We start from the raw sequence: 17,704 nt of genomic DNA on the forward strand, positions 1-17,704 counted from the left end.
TGGGACATTGTCTTTTTTAAAAGTATTGGGGCAAAGTTAACTATTTGGGAATATTATTTAGTGTGTTTGTGTCTTTAATAGTCAGAAAGGCAGTGAATAAACAAGTTAGACTGTTTGCATTTTTAGTCAATAAGGTAGCAGTAGGTAGGCAGTGAATAAACAAGTTAGACTGTTTGTATTTTTAGTCAGTCAATAAGGTAGCAGTAGGTAGTGTGTTTATTTTTAAAAGTCTGCAGAACTGAGTGTTCTCCAGACTTTTAAAGAGTTGAGTGTTTATATTTAATACTAACTGAGTGCTTGTATTGAAAAAAAAAACAAACCACAAAAAAGAAAAAATCCCAACCCAAAAAGTAGCCAGAAGCTAGAAATAAGCTAGGAGCAGTGTATACCAAAGTAAAAAAGTTGAATAGTTCAGCTCAGTTACTCACCTTCCAAAGGTGTTGAGGTAGTGTGATTGGGTTTGAATAGGGACCAACATTTGTTAATCAAGGGAGCAGTGAGTCAAAAAAACATCAACAAAAACTTTATTGACAATCCAATCAGACCCCAGTAGGCCACTACCAGACACATAGTGAATTCACTAATACATTTAAAGGAAGTTAGACACATTCCTACTCCCATAGCAACCTAAAACTTAACTAGGAACTAATTAAATTTGAGATGAAGGCAGCAGTCCAGCAGCAAGAGGGGGGCTTCCCAGTCTTTTGCATCGAGTGTCACATGTATGATTTTTTTCCCACCGGTGAGAAGTTGTACATGTGCATGTGATGTAAAGAGCTCCTCGCTCTCAGACAACGAGTCCGATCTCTGGAGGCTAGAGTGGCAGACCTGGAGGAGCTGAGGCAGACAGAGAGGTATATAGATGAGATCTTCAGGGACATAGTAGTCAAGTCCCAACTTCAGACTGGCAGCCCTGGTGCTGCCTTGGAGGAAGGTCTCATGATGGGAGAGCACCAACCAGGTGTAGCAGGAAAGGATCCTGTAGCAAGGACCTGCTCTCCAGGTGATGCATTATCCTTTTGCACTGAGGATATCTCCTCAAGGCCTACTGCCCAGGAGGAAAGGGTTAGGTCGGCCATCATAGTTGGTGATTCGATTATTAGGAATGTAGATAGCTGGGTGGCTGGTGGGCGTGAGGATCGCCTGGTAACATGCCTACCTGGTGCGAAGGTGGAAGACCTCACGCGTCACCTAGATAGGATTTTAGACAGTGCTGGGGAGGAGCCGGCTGTCGTGGTACATGTGGTCACCAACGATGTAGGAAAATGTGGGAGGGAGGTTCTGGAAGCCAAATTTAGGCTCTTAGGTAGAAAGCTTAAATCCAGAACCTCCAGGGTAGCATTCTCTGAAATGCTCCCTGTTCCACGCGCCGGTCACCAGAGGCAGGCAGAGCTCCGGAGTCTCAATGTGTGGATGAGACGATGGTGCAAGGAAGAGGGATTCAGTTTTGTTAGGAACTGGGGAACCTTTTGGGGAAGGGGGAGTCTCTTCCGAAGGGATGGGCTCCACCTTAACCAGGGTGGAACCAGACTGCTGGCGCTAACCTTTAAAAAGGAGATAGAGCAGCTTTTAAACTAGAACAAAGGGGAAAGCCGACAGTCGCTCAGCAGCGCATGGTTCGGAGAGAGGTATCTTTAAAGGATACTAATGATGCATTAGAATTAGGGCATCCCGACAGTGAGGTTCCAATAATTAGAAAAGTAGTCCAAGTGCCTGTAACTAAAAACTCACCTGAGCTAAAAAATTCTAACTTATCCCTATCAATTAAAAAGCAGAATGAAAATACAAACAAAAAACAAACTTTGAAATGTTTGTATGCTAATGCCAGAAGTCTAAGAAGTAAGATGGGAGAATTAGAATGTATAGCAATAAATGATGACATAGACTTAATTGGCATCTCAGAGACATGGTGGAAAGAGGATAACCAATGGGACAGTGCTATACCGGGGTACAAATTATATCGCAATGACAGAGAGGAACACTCGGCAGGAGGGTGTGGCGATTTATGTCCGGGATGGCATACAGTCCAACAGGATAAACATCCTGCATGAGACTAAATACAAAATTGAATCTTTATGGGTAGAAATCCCTTGTGTGTCGGGGAAGACTACAGTGATAGGGGCATACTACCGTCCACCTGGTCAAGATGGTGAGATGGACAGTGAAACGCTAAGAGAAATTAGGGAAGTTAACCAAATTGGTAGTGCAGTAATAATGGGAGATTTCAATTACCCCAATATAGACTGGGTAAATGTATCATCGGGTCACGCTAGAGAGATAACGTTCCTGGATGGAATAAATGATAGCTTTATGGAGCAATTGGTTCAGGAACCGACGAGAGAGGGAGCAATTTTAGATCTAATTCTCAGTGGAGCACAGGACTTGGTGAGAGAGGTAACGGTGGTGGGGCTGCTTGGCAATAGTGATCATAATATGATCAAATTTGATTTAATGACTGGAAAAGGAGCAGTGTGCAAATCCAAGGCTCTCGTGCTAAACTTTCAAAAGGGAAACTTTGATAAAATGAGAAAAATTGTTAGAAAAAAACTGAAAGGAGCAGCTACAAAAGTAAAAAATGTCCAAGAGGCGTGGTCATTGTTAAAAAATACCATTCTAGAAGCACAGTCCAGATGTATTCCACACATTAAGAAAGGTGGAAAGAAGGCAAAACGATTACCGGCATGGTTAAAAGGGGAGGTGAAAGAAGCTATTTTAGCCAAAAGACCTTCATTCAAAAAATGGAAGAAGGATCCAACAGAAGAAAATAGGATAAAGCATAAAAATTGGCAAGTTAAATGTAAGACATTGATAAGACAGGCTAAGAGAGAATTTGAAAAGAAGTTGGCTGTAGAGGCAAAAACTCACAGTAAAAACTTTTTTAAATATATCCGAAGCAGAAAGCCTGTGAGGGAGTCAGGTGGACAGTTAGATGATCGAGGGGTTAAAGGGGCACTTAGAGAAGATAAGGCCATTGCGGAAAGATTAAATGATTTCTTTGCTTCGGTGTTTACTGAAGAGGATGTTGGGGAGGTACCCATACTGGAGAAGGTTTTCATGGATAATGATTCAGATGGACTGAATCAAATCACGGTGAACCTTGAAGATGTGGTAGGCCTGATTGACAAACTGAAGAGTAGTAAATCACCTGGACCGGATGGTATACACCCCAGAGTTCTGAAGGAACTAAAAAATGAAATTTCAGACCTATTAGTAAAAATTTGTCACCTATCAATAAAATCATCCATTGTACCTGAAGACTGGAGGATAGCAAATGTAACCCCAATATTTAAAAAGGGCTCCAGGGGCAATCCGGGAAGCTACAGACCGGTTAGCCTGACTTCAATGCCAGGAAAAATAGTGGAAAGTGTTCTAAACATCAAAATCATAGAACATATAGAAAGACATGGTTTAATGGAACAAAGTCAGCATGGCTTTACCCAGGGCAAGTCTTGCCTCACAAATCTGCTTCACTTTTTGAAGGAGTTAATAAACATGTGGATAAAGGTGAACCAGTAGATATAGTATACTTGGATTTTCAGAAGGCGTTTGACAAAGTTCCTCATGAGAGGCTTCTAGGAAAAGTAAAAAGTCATGGGATAGGTGGCGATGTCCTTTCGTGCATTGCAAACTGGCTAAAAGACAGGAAACAGAGAGTAGGATTAAATGGGCAATTTTCTCAGTGGAAGGGAGTGGACATTGGACATTGGATTGCCTCAGGGATCTGTATTGGGACCCTTACTTTTCAATATATTTATAAATGATCTGGAAAGAAATACGACGAGTGAGATAATCAAATTTGCAAATGACACAAAATTGTTCAGAGTATTTAAATCACAAGCAGATTGTGATAAATTGCAGAAAGACCTTGTGAGACTGGAAAATTGCCGGTTTCCTGCTCTCCCCCTTCCCCTGATTTAGCTACGGACCGCCGCTATGGAGGTAATTTAAGGCTACGGAGGTAATTTAAGCTACGGACCGCCGCTACGGACCCCCAGGTAATTTAAGGCATTTGGGGGGGGGGGTTCGGGAGGGTGGAGGATTTAATTTAAAGGGTCGGGGTGGGTTTTAGGGGTTTTAGTGTGCCGTGTTTTAGTGTGCCGCTGGACCCCCGGGTAATTTAAGGCATTTGGGGGGGGGGGGTTCGGGAGAGTGGGGGATTTAATTTAAAGGGTCGGGGGTGGGTTTTAGGGGGTTTTAGTGTGCCGGCTCACGATTTTCACGATTTTCACGATATTTTAACCACCCAAACGATAACAATACGATTCCCTCCCCCTCCCAGCCGAAATCGATCGTTAAGATGATCGAGGACACGATTCACATCTCTACTGATTAACAAAGAATAGTACCTATTCACATCAATTTATAATGTGCTTCTATGGTAAATTAGTGCAAAACAATCCCTTAGATGTACACTTCAGTTAGATTTCCTGAGTGACTCTCTGCTGTGCTGATTAACAAAGAATAGTACCTATTCACATCAATTTATAATGTGCTTCTATGGTAAATTAGTGCAAAACAATCCCTTAGATGTACACTTCAGTTAGATTTCCTGAGTGACTCTCTGCTGTGCTGATTAACAAAGAATAGTACCTATTCACATCAAACACACAAGCTTCACACTTAGTCAGCCTGAGTGACTCACTGCTCCCTTGATTAACAAATGTTGGTCCCTATTCAAACCTAATCACACTACCTCGACACCTTTCCAATGTGAGTAACTGAGCTGAACTATTCAACATTTTTACTTAGGTATATACTGCTCCTAGCTTATTTCTAGCTTCTGGCTACAGTGGTCTACATCAACCGGCAGGGAGGAAACAGAAGCCAACAGGTGTCACTGAAAATAGACCCCCTAATGTCAAGGGCGGAAGCGAACCTCCAAGAGATCTTGGCTGTACACATCACCGGGAAAGACAATGTCGCAGCTGACATCCTCAGCAGGGAAAGTCTAGACCCAGGAGAATGGAAACTGTTAACCACAGCATTCCAATTGATAGTACACCGTTGGAGAACGCCAGCCATGGACCTCCTGGCAAGCCGGTCCAATGCCCAGTTTTGTCAGCCGCAGGCGGGAACCCCAATCCCAGGGAATCGATACCCTGGTACAGACCTGGCCACATGAGGCTCTGTTATAAGCCTTCCCGCCATGGCCCCTTTTGGGCACGATCATCCACAAGATAGAACATCACAAGGGACCAGTACTTCTAGTGGCCCCGGACTGGCCAAGAAGACCATGGTACGCAGACATGCGAAGACTGTTGGCAGGCAACACCCTGCCGCTGCCTCCACACAGAGACCTGCTCCAGCAGGGGCCGATCCTCCACGAGAACCCAGCTCAATTCTCTCTTACGGGCCTGGCCATTGAGAGGGCTTGCCTAAGGAGGAGAGGTTACTCAGGGGCAGTAATTGACACCCTACTCCGATCACGCAAATTCTCCAGCTCCCTGACATACATAAGGGTTTGGAGAGTATTCGAAGCCTGGTGTGAAGACCACAACGTCAGGCCACACTCAGTCAAAATTCCTAACATTTTGGAATTTCTACAGAATGGACTACAGAAGGAATTGTCCCTCAACTCCATCAAGGTACAGGTGGCGGCCTTGTCATGTTACGGAACCAAGAGCGGAAGCGGCAGCATAGCCTCTCACCTGGATGTCTCCCATTTCCTAAAAGGAGTCAAGCACATCCGACCACCCCTAAAGTGGCCGGTGCCTCTTTGGAACCTCAACCTGATCCTAGATTACCTAGCAGGATCCTCCTTCAGGCCTCTCCGAGATGTGTCTCTCCGACTATTAACATTTAAAACAGCCTTCCTGCTGGCAGTCTGTTCAGCTCGTCGTATATCAGAGCTACAAGCACTGTCCTGCCAGGAGCCATTCCCCAGGCTCACCCTGGGAACCATCCAGCTGCGCATGGTTCCGTCTTTCCTACCTAAGGTGGTGTCTCACTTCCATCTCAACCAGACCATCTTGCTACCATTGCCAGATGAACAGAAGAATTCAGAAGAGGCTCGAAGTCTACGACATCTCAACGTCGGCAGGCTACTAACCAGATATCTGGAAAGGTCAGAGTCCGTATGAAAGACGGACCATCTGTTCATCCTCCACAGTGGAAAGCAGGGGAAAGCGGCCTCGCGGGCAACCATAGCCCGCCGGATCAAAGAAGTTATCAAGGCGGCCTATGTGGAAGCAGGCAAGCCACCGCCTTTACAAGTCAAGGCCCATTCTACCAGAGCCCAGGCACTGTCCTGGGCAGAAGCCAAGATGCTGTCACCCGCTGTCACACCTGTCACCCGCTGTCACACCTTCTCCAGGCTTTACTGCCTGGATGTTCAGGCTCGGGATGGCACAGCATTTGCAAGGGCAGTACTAAGTGGGTCACGGGCAGCCTCTCACCTGGTTCGGGAGTAGCTTTTATACATCCCATTGGTTCTGAGTCCATCTGCTACACGCTAGGAAATGGAGAAATTACTTACCTGATAATTTCGTTTTCCTTAGTGTAGACAGATGGACTCAGCAGCCTACCCACAGCTGCCATTATTCATGGAATTCTCAGGGGACATCCCCGGGAGCGAGTGAATAAAGGGTAAGCTATGCTTTCCTTCATCTAGGACACCCATCCTACCGGGTGTCGACGTTTCCTGGTTGAGGGCACTGGCGGTCTCCAGTTATAGCCAAATTCAACCAGTTCATGTTAATCAAGTTAACTTATAAAGTTAATCAAGTTATTCAAGTTATGAAGTTATTCTAATTAGTCAGTCACACATATATCCACAATGCTTTTTAAGGAGAATACTGAAGAGCTGCACTTCCTGCAGGGGTATTTGTACTAGGGGCTGACGTCAGATTGAAATCTGATCCATCTCAAACTACTATCAGGAGCACACTATACCCATTGGTCCTGAGTCCATCTGTCTACACTAAGGAAAACAAAATTATCAGGTGAGTAATTTCTCCATTTTCTGTGCACCCTCCGTCTTAATATCAGGGCGATATTAAGTCAGAGGTACCGAAAGTTTAAAAAATTAAAAAAACAAAAAAATTGAAATTGGTTCACGGGTTGAAAACCGGATGCTCAATTTTGCCGGTGTCCGGTTTCCGAACTCGTGGCTGTCAGAGAGCTCGAGAAACCACGCTGGCAAAATTGAGCGTCGGCTGTCAAACCCGCTGACAGCAGCCGCTCCTGTCAAAAAAGAGGCGCTAGGGACGCACTAGTGTCCCTAGTGCCTCTTTCTACCGCCAGGCCTAATTTTAATAAATTAAAATATTGTATTGTGCACACAGGAGAGTGGCCTGTGCCTGCACCCTCTCCCTCGTTTTTACTGTATCGGCCCGATAGAAAGATGTGGGAGGGTAGCCCTGGAAGCCAAATTTAGGCTTTTAGGCAGAAAGTTGAAATCCAGTAGCTCTAGGATAGATTCTCAGAAATGCTCCCTGTTCCACATGAGGGACCTCCGACACAGGCAGAGCTCCAGAGTCTCACTGCATGGATGAGAAGATGGTGCAGGGAGGAAGGTTTTAGATTTGTTAGGAACTAGAGATCATTCTGGGGAAGGTGGAGCCTATTCCGACAGAGAGTCTCCATCTTAACCAGGGTGGAAAAGGCTGCTGGCCCTAACGTTTAAACAGGAGATAGAGGGGGTCACATGGTGTGATGTGAGGGAGAAGCCATGTTCCTCTTGTGCTGCAGTGCCCTACTCTTCTTATATGCACAAAAAGGTTTTATGTGGTGTTTTTTCCATTCATTATTCAGCTTCAGTGACCTTCCAGCTTTCCTGATACTTCAGAGCAGATTACATTCAGGGCTTTACAGTGTAAATCTGTACCAGAGGCAGTGAAGTGACTGCCCAAGGTCGTTAGTGGGATTTGAATTCCAGTTTTCTTGGTTTGCAGCCTCCTGCTCGAGCCATTAGGCTCTTCCACTGATCAAACCTACAGACACACAGTTGCAAGAAGATCAGCCCGTTTAGTTTCCAGTGCTATTAACATTTATAGCAGCTCCTGTTACACACCAGCCTTCCATCCCACCTACAGGAAATCCAAATTGGGAATAAAAAGGAGGCATTGGGTCAGGCACCAAACACCCCAAAATAAAGTGCTCCAGTGTCCCAGCCCCTTTCCCCCCTGCTCCCTGTCCCCCCCCTCCCTATACGCGTATCCTATACAATCCAGCGTACTTTTGTTTGCTCCTGGTGCGCCAACAAAAGTACGAGATCCGTATTTTTTAAAGATCTAGCTCTGTGTGCATATCCTGAAAACCTGGCCTGTTTGTGGCTCTCACACAAGAGGTAACTACCCCTGAGAAGCTCTGTCACGTACATTCTTCTTATTCATTTATTTTTTGTAACTTTTCTCATTGTCTGCAGTTTTTCACCTTTTTTTATTTTCCATTTTCCCTCCAATCTCTCCCTCTCTCCCCATTTCCTTTTCTTAATTCTCTTCAGCCTCTTTCATGCTGCTGTTGATGCTGGGATGCAATCCACAAACAGGTTAGTGTCACTGTCTCTAATGTTATTAAGTCTGAAATAATTGGAACTGGGCACTTCCTTAAGTAAAAGTTAGAAAACGTAATTGTGAATGTGAGGATCGCTTGATAACTTGCCTGCTTGATATGAAGATGGCAGACCTCGTGCCTCACCTAGATAGGATTTTAGACATTGCTGGGGAGGAGCCGGCTGTCCTGCATGTGGATGCCAACTACATAGCAAGATGTGGGAGGGTGGCCCTGGAAGCCAAATTTAGGCTTTTAGGCAGAAAGTTGAAATCCATGAGCTCTAGGATAGATTCTCAGAAATGCTCCTTGTTCCACATGAGGGACCTCCAACACAGGCAGAGCTCCAGAGTCTCACTGCATGGATGAGAAGATGGAGCAGGGAGGAAGGTTTTAGATTTGTTAGGAACTAGAGATCATTCTGGGGAAGATGGAGCCTATTCCGACGGACAATCTCCATCTTAACCAGGGTGGAAAAGGCTGCTGGCCCTAACTTTTAAACAGGAGATAGAAGGGAGGTCACATGGTGTGATGTGAGGGAGAAGCCATGTTCCTCTTGTGCTGCAGTGCCCTACTCTTCTTATATGCACAAAACGTTTTTATGTGGTGTTTTTTCCATTCATTATTCAGCTTCAGTGACCTTCCAGCTTTCCTGACACTTCAGAGCAGATTACATTCAGGGCTTTACAGTGTAAATCTGTACCCGAGGCAGTGAAGTGACTGCCCTAGGTCGTTAGTAGGATTTGAATTCCAGTTTTCCTGGTTCGCAGCCTCCTGCTCGAGCCATTAGGCTCTTCCACTGATCAAACTTACAGACACACAGTTGCAGAAGATCAGCCCGTTTAGTTTCCAGTGCTATTAACATTTATAGCAGCTCCTGTTACACACCAGCCTTCCACCCCGCCTACAGGAAATCCAAATTGGGAATAAAAAGGAGGCATTGGGTCAGGCACCAAACACCCCAAAATAAAGTGCTCCAGTGTCCAAGCCCCTTTCCCCCCTGCTCCCTGTCCCCCCCCTCCCTATACGCGTATCCTATACAATCCAGCGTACTTTTGTTTGCTCCTGGTGCGCCAACAAAAGTACGAGATCGCGTATTTTTTAAAGATCTAGCTCTGTGTGCATATCCTGAAAACCTGGCCTGTTTGTGGCTCTCAGACAAGAGGTAACTACCCTGAGAAGCTCTGTCACGTACATTCTTCTTATTCATTTATTTTTTGTAACTTTTCTCATTGTCTGCAGTTTTTCACTTTTTTTTTTCATTTTCCCTCCAATCTCTCCCTCTCTCCCCATTTCCCTTTCTTAATTCTCTTCAGCCTCCTTCATGCTGCTGTTGCTGCTGCTGTTCCTGCTGCTGTTGCTGCTGCTGATGCTGATGCCATAATGGAATCCATAATTTGGTTAGTGTCACTGTCTCTAATGTTATTAAGCCTGAAATAATTGGAACTGGGCACTTCCTTAAGTAAAAGGTAGAAAACGTAATTGTGAATGTGAGGATCGCTTGATAACTTGCCTGCTTGATATGAAGATGGCAGACCTCGTGCCTCACCTAGATAGGATGTTAGACAGCGCTGGGAAGGAGCCGGCTGTCCTGCACGTGGATGCCAACTACATAGCAAGACGTGGGAGGGTGGTCCTGGAAGCCAAATTTAGGCTTTTAGGTAGAAAGTTGAAAGCCAGGAGCTCTAGGATAGATTCTCAGAAATGCTCCCTGTTCCACATGAGGGACCTCCGACACGGGCAGAGCTCCAGAGTCTCACTGCATGGATGAGAAGATGGTGCAGGGAGGAAGGTTTTAGATTTGTTAGGAACTAGAGATCATCCTGGGGAAGGTGGAGCCTATTCCGACAGAGAGTCTCCATCTTAACCAGGGTGGAAAAGGCTGCTGGCCCTAACTTTTAAACAGGAGATAGAGGGGGTCACATGGTGTGATGTGAGGGAGAAGCCATGTTCCTCTTGTGCTGCAGTGCCCTACTCTTCTTATATGCACAAAATATTTTTATGTGGTGTTTTTTCCATTCATTTTTCAGCTTCAGTGACCTTCCAGCTTTCCTGACACTTCAGAGCAGATTACATTCAGGGCTTTACAGTGTAAATCTGTACCCGAGGCAGTGAAGTGACTTCCCAAGGTCGTTAGTGGGATTTGAATTCCAGTTTTCCTGGTTCGCAGCCTCCTGCTCGAGCCACTAGGCTCTTCCACTGATCAAACGTACAGACACACAGTTGCAAGAAGATCAGCCCGTTTAATTTCCAGTGCTATTAACAATTATTATTGGATTCCAAGATTTTTTTAGGTAGCCAGCACGGCGGCAAGATTGCCATGAAAAGAGATAAAGGAAAAATGTTGGATTCAAAGATGGCTGACATGGTCAACGATCCTCCCTCCCCAAGCTCTGCAGAAGAGAGGGTGAATGAAGTGGCAATTGCAGTGGCCGCTGCTCGAAAACACAAATTTGGAAATATTCACTCAAAATTTGAGAAGTTACATACACTACTCACTGAAACTAAGCAACAGCTGCAGGCACTAAAGGTGCACTTCACTGCAGTCGATGGCCGTGTTCGAGCCCTGGAAATGGAAGTGTCGATTTTTGAAGGTAGTAAATGCTAAAATGAGGACCTCTGCTTCATTGGTCTTCCGGAATTTGTCGCAGACAGAGACTTTGCAAACGTGCTGGATTAAACTGTGCTGGTCTTGTCCGATGCTCATAGTATCCTCACTGTAGAGCAAGCACACAGACTGGGGGTGAAGAATAGGGATGTGAATCGTTTTAGGACGATTAAAATTATCGTCCGATAATTTTAATATCGTCTTAAACCGTTATGGAACACAATACAATACAGATTCTAACGATTTATCGTTATAAATCGTTAGAATCGTGAGCCGGCACATTAAAACCCCCTAAAACCCACCCCCGACCCTTTAAATTAAATCCCCCACCCTCCCGAACCCCCCCCCCAAATAACTTAAATAACCTGCGGGTCCAGCGGCGGTCCGGAACGGCAGCGGTCCGGAACGGGCTCCTGCTCCTGCATCTTGTCGTCTTCAGCCGGCGCCATTTTCCAAAATGGCGCCGAAAAATGGCGGCGGCCATAGACGAAAAAGATTGGACGGCAGGAGGTCCTTCCGGACCCCCGCTGGACTTTTGGCAAGTCTCGTGGGGGTCAAGGTGCCCCCCACAAGCTGGCCAAAAGTTCCTGGAGGTCCAGCGGGGGTCAGGGAGCGATTTCCCGCCGCGAATCGTTTTCGTACGGAAAATGGCGCCGGCAGGAGATCGACTGCAGGAGGTCGTTCAGCGAGGCGCCGGAACCCTCGCTGAACGACCTCCTGCAGTCGATCTCCTGCCGGCGCCATTTTCCGTACGAAAACGATTCGCGGCGGGAAATCGCTCCCTGACCCCCGCTGGACCTCCAGGAACTTTTGGCCAGCTTGTGGGGGCCTCCTGACCCCCACGAGACTTGCCAAAAGTCCAGCGGGGGTCCGGAAGGACCTCCTGCCGTCCAATCTTTTTCGTCTATGGCCGCCGCCATTTTCGGCGCCATTTTGGAAAATGGCGCCGGCTGAAGACGACAAGATGCAGGAGCAGGAGCCCGTTCCGGACCGCTGCCGTTCCGGACCGCCGCTGGACCCGCAGGTTATTTAAGTTATTTGGGGGGGGGTTCGGGAGGGTGGGGGATTTAATTTAAAGGGTCGGGGGTGGGTTTTAGGGGGTTTTAGTGTGCCGGTTTTTCGATTTTTAACGATTTTTCACGATTTTTCACGATATTTTACCCCCCCAAACGGCAACAATACGATTCCCTCCCCCTCCCAGCCGAAATCGATCGTTAAGACGATCGAGGACACGATTCACATCCCTAGTGAAGAATTCCTTGCACGATAAACCAAGACTACTGATTGTTAAAATTCTAAACTTTAGACGTAAGGAGGAAATAATGCAAAAATACCAGAAAAAAAAGAGAGCTTAAATGTGAAGATAGCACAGTGCTGATTTTCCAAGACTACTCTGCTGCAATTGCATCTAAGCATAAAGCTTTCTCTTCCATTTGTGCAAACTTATAAACTGGAAATTAATTTTGTTCTACAATATCCAGCCAAGCTATGAGTGACTTATAATAATCAGAATACTATTTACGAATTGGTGGAAGCAGCTCAGTTCTTTTTGCATTCTGTTAAAGGCGACCATGTGGCTCAGTAACAGTACAGAAAACACTACAGGCCAGCTAATGGCGGCTTAGGAGGGTAGTGACAGCTGCACACGTCCTTCTGGGGAAGATACATATTTGCTGTGTAGTCTTTTAGTTGAAACTTTAATGCCTATTTTAAAGTGGCTTTTTTGGACAGTTTTCAAGTTTTGATCCTACAGCGCTGTTTCCTATTCCAAGGTGAGATATATTTGATAATGATGGCACCTGGGATTTTGTCCGATGTGCCTGTTAGCTTTTTGAGAAGTTTTGACTGTTCTGTTATGATTTCAAAACAGATATTACTTTTGCTATAAATGGGATTTGTTTTTTTGGAATTTGCTGAAGTTTCTGAGAGATGAGCTCCAGTTTGCTTGGTAGAGGTGTATTTGCAGTGAGTCCTAGTTCTTCCCTACATGGGATATCATTTTTCTCTTGATGCAACGAAGCAGAGTTGCAATGCATGACTATATTATTGCGGTCTAAATGCTATCTGATGACAACCCTGAAGTGTGCGGGGTGACGAGATGTTCATTGCACTATGTGTTTTGGGATTCATTTGCTATTCAAGTTTTATGACAGGTTGAGGGAGGAGTGGGGCCTTTCACATAGATGTGGACCTGTTACTCTTGACTGGGTTAATTATGGTACAGATTTTGGTGGCATAATATTTGTTCTGTTGGGGATTTGGGAGGGATTTGGGGTACAGGGGTTCTGAGAAGGAAGGGAAAGGGGTTAGTGTAGGGTAGGAGAGAGGCATGGGTTTGAGAGGTCTCCCTTTGTAGAAAGCTGGAGTGGTGATTCTCATTGGGGAAAGTATACCCTTTCTTGAAACTAATGTGGTGATAGATCCTGGAAGGAGATACTTAGTGCTGGGTGGTACCTTATTCTGACAAACTGTCATACTTTGCAATGTTTATGCTCCAAACAGTTATGCTCATGCATGTTCATACACTTTTAGGCTGATACAGTAAAGTGCGCTCAGCTGAGTGCACTCTTTTACCTGCAGTTGGACGCACGTATTGGACACACATCCACTACCCCTTATACAATAAGGGGTTTAGCGCGTCCAAACACCCTCAAAACTATAGCGCTCATCAGATGCAAATGCATGTTGATGAGGCTATTAGTTATTTGCCTGGGATACAGCAAATTTTGCGCTCAGAAAAAGTGTACAGAAAAGCAGAACGTATTGCTTTCTGTACATCCCTCGACTTATTATCATGGCGATATTAAGTCGAAGCAACCAAAATGTTAAAAAAATAAAATTACCCAGGTACAGAGTCCAACGAGTTAGGTTGAGAGAAAATTGGGTGAGTTTCCTCATTCCGAAGATCATCAAATCTTCACAAGAGCACTGTTCTGTTCGTATGTCTCACTTTGAATGTCAAAGTGGCCCCTAACCCCTACACTAATACCTAAACCTCACCTCAAGTTACTAGGAGGGCCTCCCATAGAGATATAAGGGGTGTGCATTCATTTGCAGCATATTGGCAATATGCAACATATATGTCCTGGCAATATGCAACGTATATGTCCATATTCGTTCTATTCGTGGGGTTGCAAAACGTATTGCGATTCCCCATGAATATAACATCATCCGTTCTATACGTTTGGCGGTGTGCACTTTTCATAGCCGCCTTCTGAAATCAGAGAATGCCATTTGGGTGTATCCAGAGCCAAAAACCAGCCCTTTCCTGTGAGTCATCACTGACCTCACAGCCCTCTCAGAGTAGGTTGGCAAGGAGACCAGAATGCAACGTATCAGCGATAAGAAGTTTTGCAATGCAGCCAATCGTGCTCTCACCCAGTGGTCGGTGATGCTTTTCCTGATGACCCAGCACTATATATATTTAAGCACATAGAAACATAGAAATGTCGGCAGAAGAAGACCAAACAGTCCATCCAGTCTGCCCAGCAAGTTTCACACTTTTTTTTTTCTCATACTTATCTGTTACTCTTGGCTTTTATTAACATTTTGGTTCTATTTCCCTTCCACCCCCACCATTAATGAGAGAGCAGTGTTGGAACTGCATCTAAGTGAAATATCTAGCTTAATTAGTTAGGGTAGTAACCGTCGCAATAAGCAAGCTACACCCATGCTTATTTGTTTATCCAGACTAAATAATCCAGTCCTTGTTGGATGTTGTCTATATAGAGATCCACTTTTCTTCATTCCCCCTGCCGTTGAAGCAGAGAATTATGCTGGATATGCATTGAAAGTGAAGTATCAGACTTTCTCCCCTACCGTTGAAGCAGAGAGTTATGCTAGATATGCATTGAAAGTGAAGTATCAGTCTTTCTCCCCTGCCGTTGAAGTAGAGAGCTATACATTGAAAGTGAAGTATCAGGCTTATTTGGTTTGGGGTAGTAGCCACTGTAACAAGCAAGCTACTGCCCGCTTTTTTGTGGATGCAAATCCTTTTTCCACATTTCCTCTTGCCGTTGAAGCTTAGAGCAATGTTGGAGTCGCATTAGCCGTGTGTATGTTTATTGAATAAGGGTATTATCTCCAGGCAGTAGCCGTCATTCCCACGAGCCACCCACTCTTCATTCACGTCCTCTAGACTTTATGGATCCACAGTGTTTATCCCACTCCCCTTTGAAGTCCTACGCAGTTCTAGTCTTCCCCACTTCCTTTGGAAGGGCATTCCAGGCATCCACCACCCTCTCCGTGAAGAAATACTTCCTGACATTGGTTCTGAGTCTTCCTCCCTGGAGCTTCAAATCGTGACCCCTGGTTCTGCTGATTTTTTTCCGACGGAAAAGGTTTGTCATTGCCTTTGGATCATTAAAACTTTTCAGGTATCTGAAAGTCTGTATCATATCACCTCTGCTCCTCCTTTCCTCCAGGGTGTACATATTTAGATTCTTCAATCTCTCCTCATAAGTCATTTGATGAAGACCCTCCACCTTTTTGGTCGCCCTTCTCTGGATTGCCTCCATCTTGTCTGTCTCTTTGGAGATACGGTTGTTGCGGTCCCGGTCGCTAGGCTAGCGACTGGGTCCTTACCTGCTCGTCGGGTCCCCCGCTCCCGCCGCGCTCCGTGGGGCCTGCCCGACCGCATGGCAGCGGCCTCCTCCACGTGGAGACGCCGCCGAGGCCCGAGCCTGACTCCTCCCCGTGCCAGGGAATGCGCGCGAGGGAACCCCTTTTCAAGGTCCAGCACCCGGAAGTGCTGAACCACCCCTCTCCTGACGTCAGATGCCAGCTAGCTATTTAAACCGGCGTCTGACTCTCCTACCTTGCCTTTGCAATGAGGTCGCTCCTGTGAGTGCTTAGTTGCTTCCAGCTCTGGTTCCTGCTTGTTCCAGCCGTGCCTTGCTTCCAGCTCTGGTTCCTGTTTGTTCCAGCTGTGCCTTGCTTCCAGCTCTGGTTCCTGCTTGTTCCAGCCGAGCCTTGCTTCCAGCTCTGGTTCCTGCTTGTTCCAGCCGTGCCTTGCTCCCTTCCTGTTCCTGCCTTGCCTGACCCAACCTGTTCCTACCTCCGCTCCGTGGCTCCGCTCCAGCTTTTCCAGCATTCTGCCTTGACTTCAGCCAGCCTCGACCCTCAGACTTCTTCACGATTCTCCTTGTCTTCAGCCAGCCTCGACCCTCGGACTTCTTCACGATTCTCCTTGTCTTCAGCCAGCCTCGACCCTCGGACTTCTTCATGTTTCTCCTGTCTTCAGCCAGCCTCAACCTTCGGACCTTCTTACCGGATCTCCTAAGTCCCAGTGACCCGGACCCTACGGGCTCCTCCTGGGGGGGTCTCGGGTTTCCAGAGCGAAGACTTCACCAATCCGCTCCAGCCTTAGTCCACCTCCCGGCTCCTTAACATCTACTGGATTTCGTCTCCAGTCAGCCGGCCCAAGGGTCCATGGACCCAGCGGACGTGCCCTCCGTGCAGGCCATTCCCGGAATGGCCCAAAGAATCCAGCAGCAGCAGCAATGCCTGGAGGTATTGGCTGCTACAGTTGATCGTCCGGCAAGCCGCTTGGACGCTAACCCTCCGGAGGTGGTACAACCCCCACCTCCGCCAGCGCCTCTGCCTCCCGTGCAGACTCAACTCCCGGCACCTACTCGCTACTCCGAGGATGCCAAGACATGTAGAGCATTCCTGAACCAATGTTTCATCCGGTTCTCGTTGTTGCCAGGACAATTTCCTTCAGATGCCGTCAAGGTGGCGTATATCTTGTCCCTGCTCAATGGGAAGGCCATGCTTTGGGCCTCACCCATGTGGGAACACCAGGACTCCATGCTTCACGACCTGAAAAGTTTTGTGGCACATTTCAAACAGACCTTCGATGAACCCGCCCGCTTGATTACTGCCACTACGGAGATCCTGCAGCTAAAGCAAGGGCCCCATTCCCTGGCGGATTACGCAATACAATTCCACACCCTGGCTATGGAACTAGGATGGTAGGATGACTGCTTGCGAGGCATTTTCCTGGAGGGCTTCGCCAGTCGCATAAAAGATGAATTAATGACCCGGGATGTCCCCTCTACCTTGAACGAGGTGATAGATTTAGCGGGGAAGATTGACCGACGTCTGCAGCAACGGGCTAGAGAAGGCCGAGTTCTTCGTCGGCCAGTTTCTCTGGCACCCACCTTCTCTCGACCACTAACCTCTTCTCACAAGACACCGCCTTCTGCCAGCAACTCCTGAGGAGCCCATGCAGATCGGGCGGACGCCCTTGACCGAAGAAGAGAAAAGGCAGCGCCGCACCCAGGGACTCTGTCTGTATTGTGGTATCAAGGGCCACTTCCGAGAGACCGGGAAACGGCCGAGTCTAGGGAGGAAGGAGGAGATCCCCCTAGGCTGTATTAATGCTGCTCCTCAATGTACAGTCCCTGTTACACTGGAATACCCCGGAGGCTCCTTCCAGACCCTAGCCTTTATCGATTCTGGAGCCGGAGGGAACTTTATTCTGGAAGAACTGGTACACCAGCTTGGACTCCCTACGAGGCTCTGAAAACCTCCACTACGAGTCACTTCCATCCGGGGTACCCCCTACCGGGCTACATTTCCGAAACCACGAGTCCACTCACTCTA

General features: G+C 46.8%; 1 long non-coding RNA gene across 1 annotated transcript in view; it reads left to right on the top strand.

The window, feature by feature from the left end:
• The first annotated feature begins 8,462 nt into the window (after window positions 1-8,462).
• The window catches only part of LOC115096096, a 47,491-nt gene continuing 38,249 nt past the window's right edge, over window positions 8,463-17,704 (top strand). Inside the window, exons 1-2 of the long non-coding RNA XR_003857962.1 lie at window positions 8,463-8,488; window positions 9,807-9,890. This is a non-coding gene — a long non-coding RNA (uncharacterized LOC115096096). The remainder of the gene's footprint in view (window positions 8,489-9,806; window positions 9,891-17,704) is intronic.

Source organism: Rhinatrema bivittatum, chromosome 7 (assembly GCF_901001135.1).
Source record: "Rhinatrema bivittatum chromosome 7, aRhiBiv1.1, whole genome shotgun sequence".
Taxonomy (NCBI): domain Eukaryota; kingdom Metazoa; phylum Chordata; class Amphibia; order Gymnophiona; family Rhinatrematidae; genus Rhinatrema; species Rhinatrema bivittatum.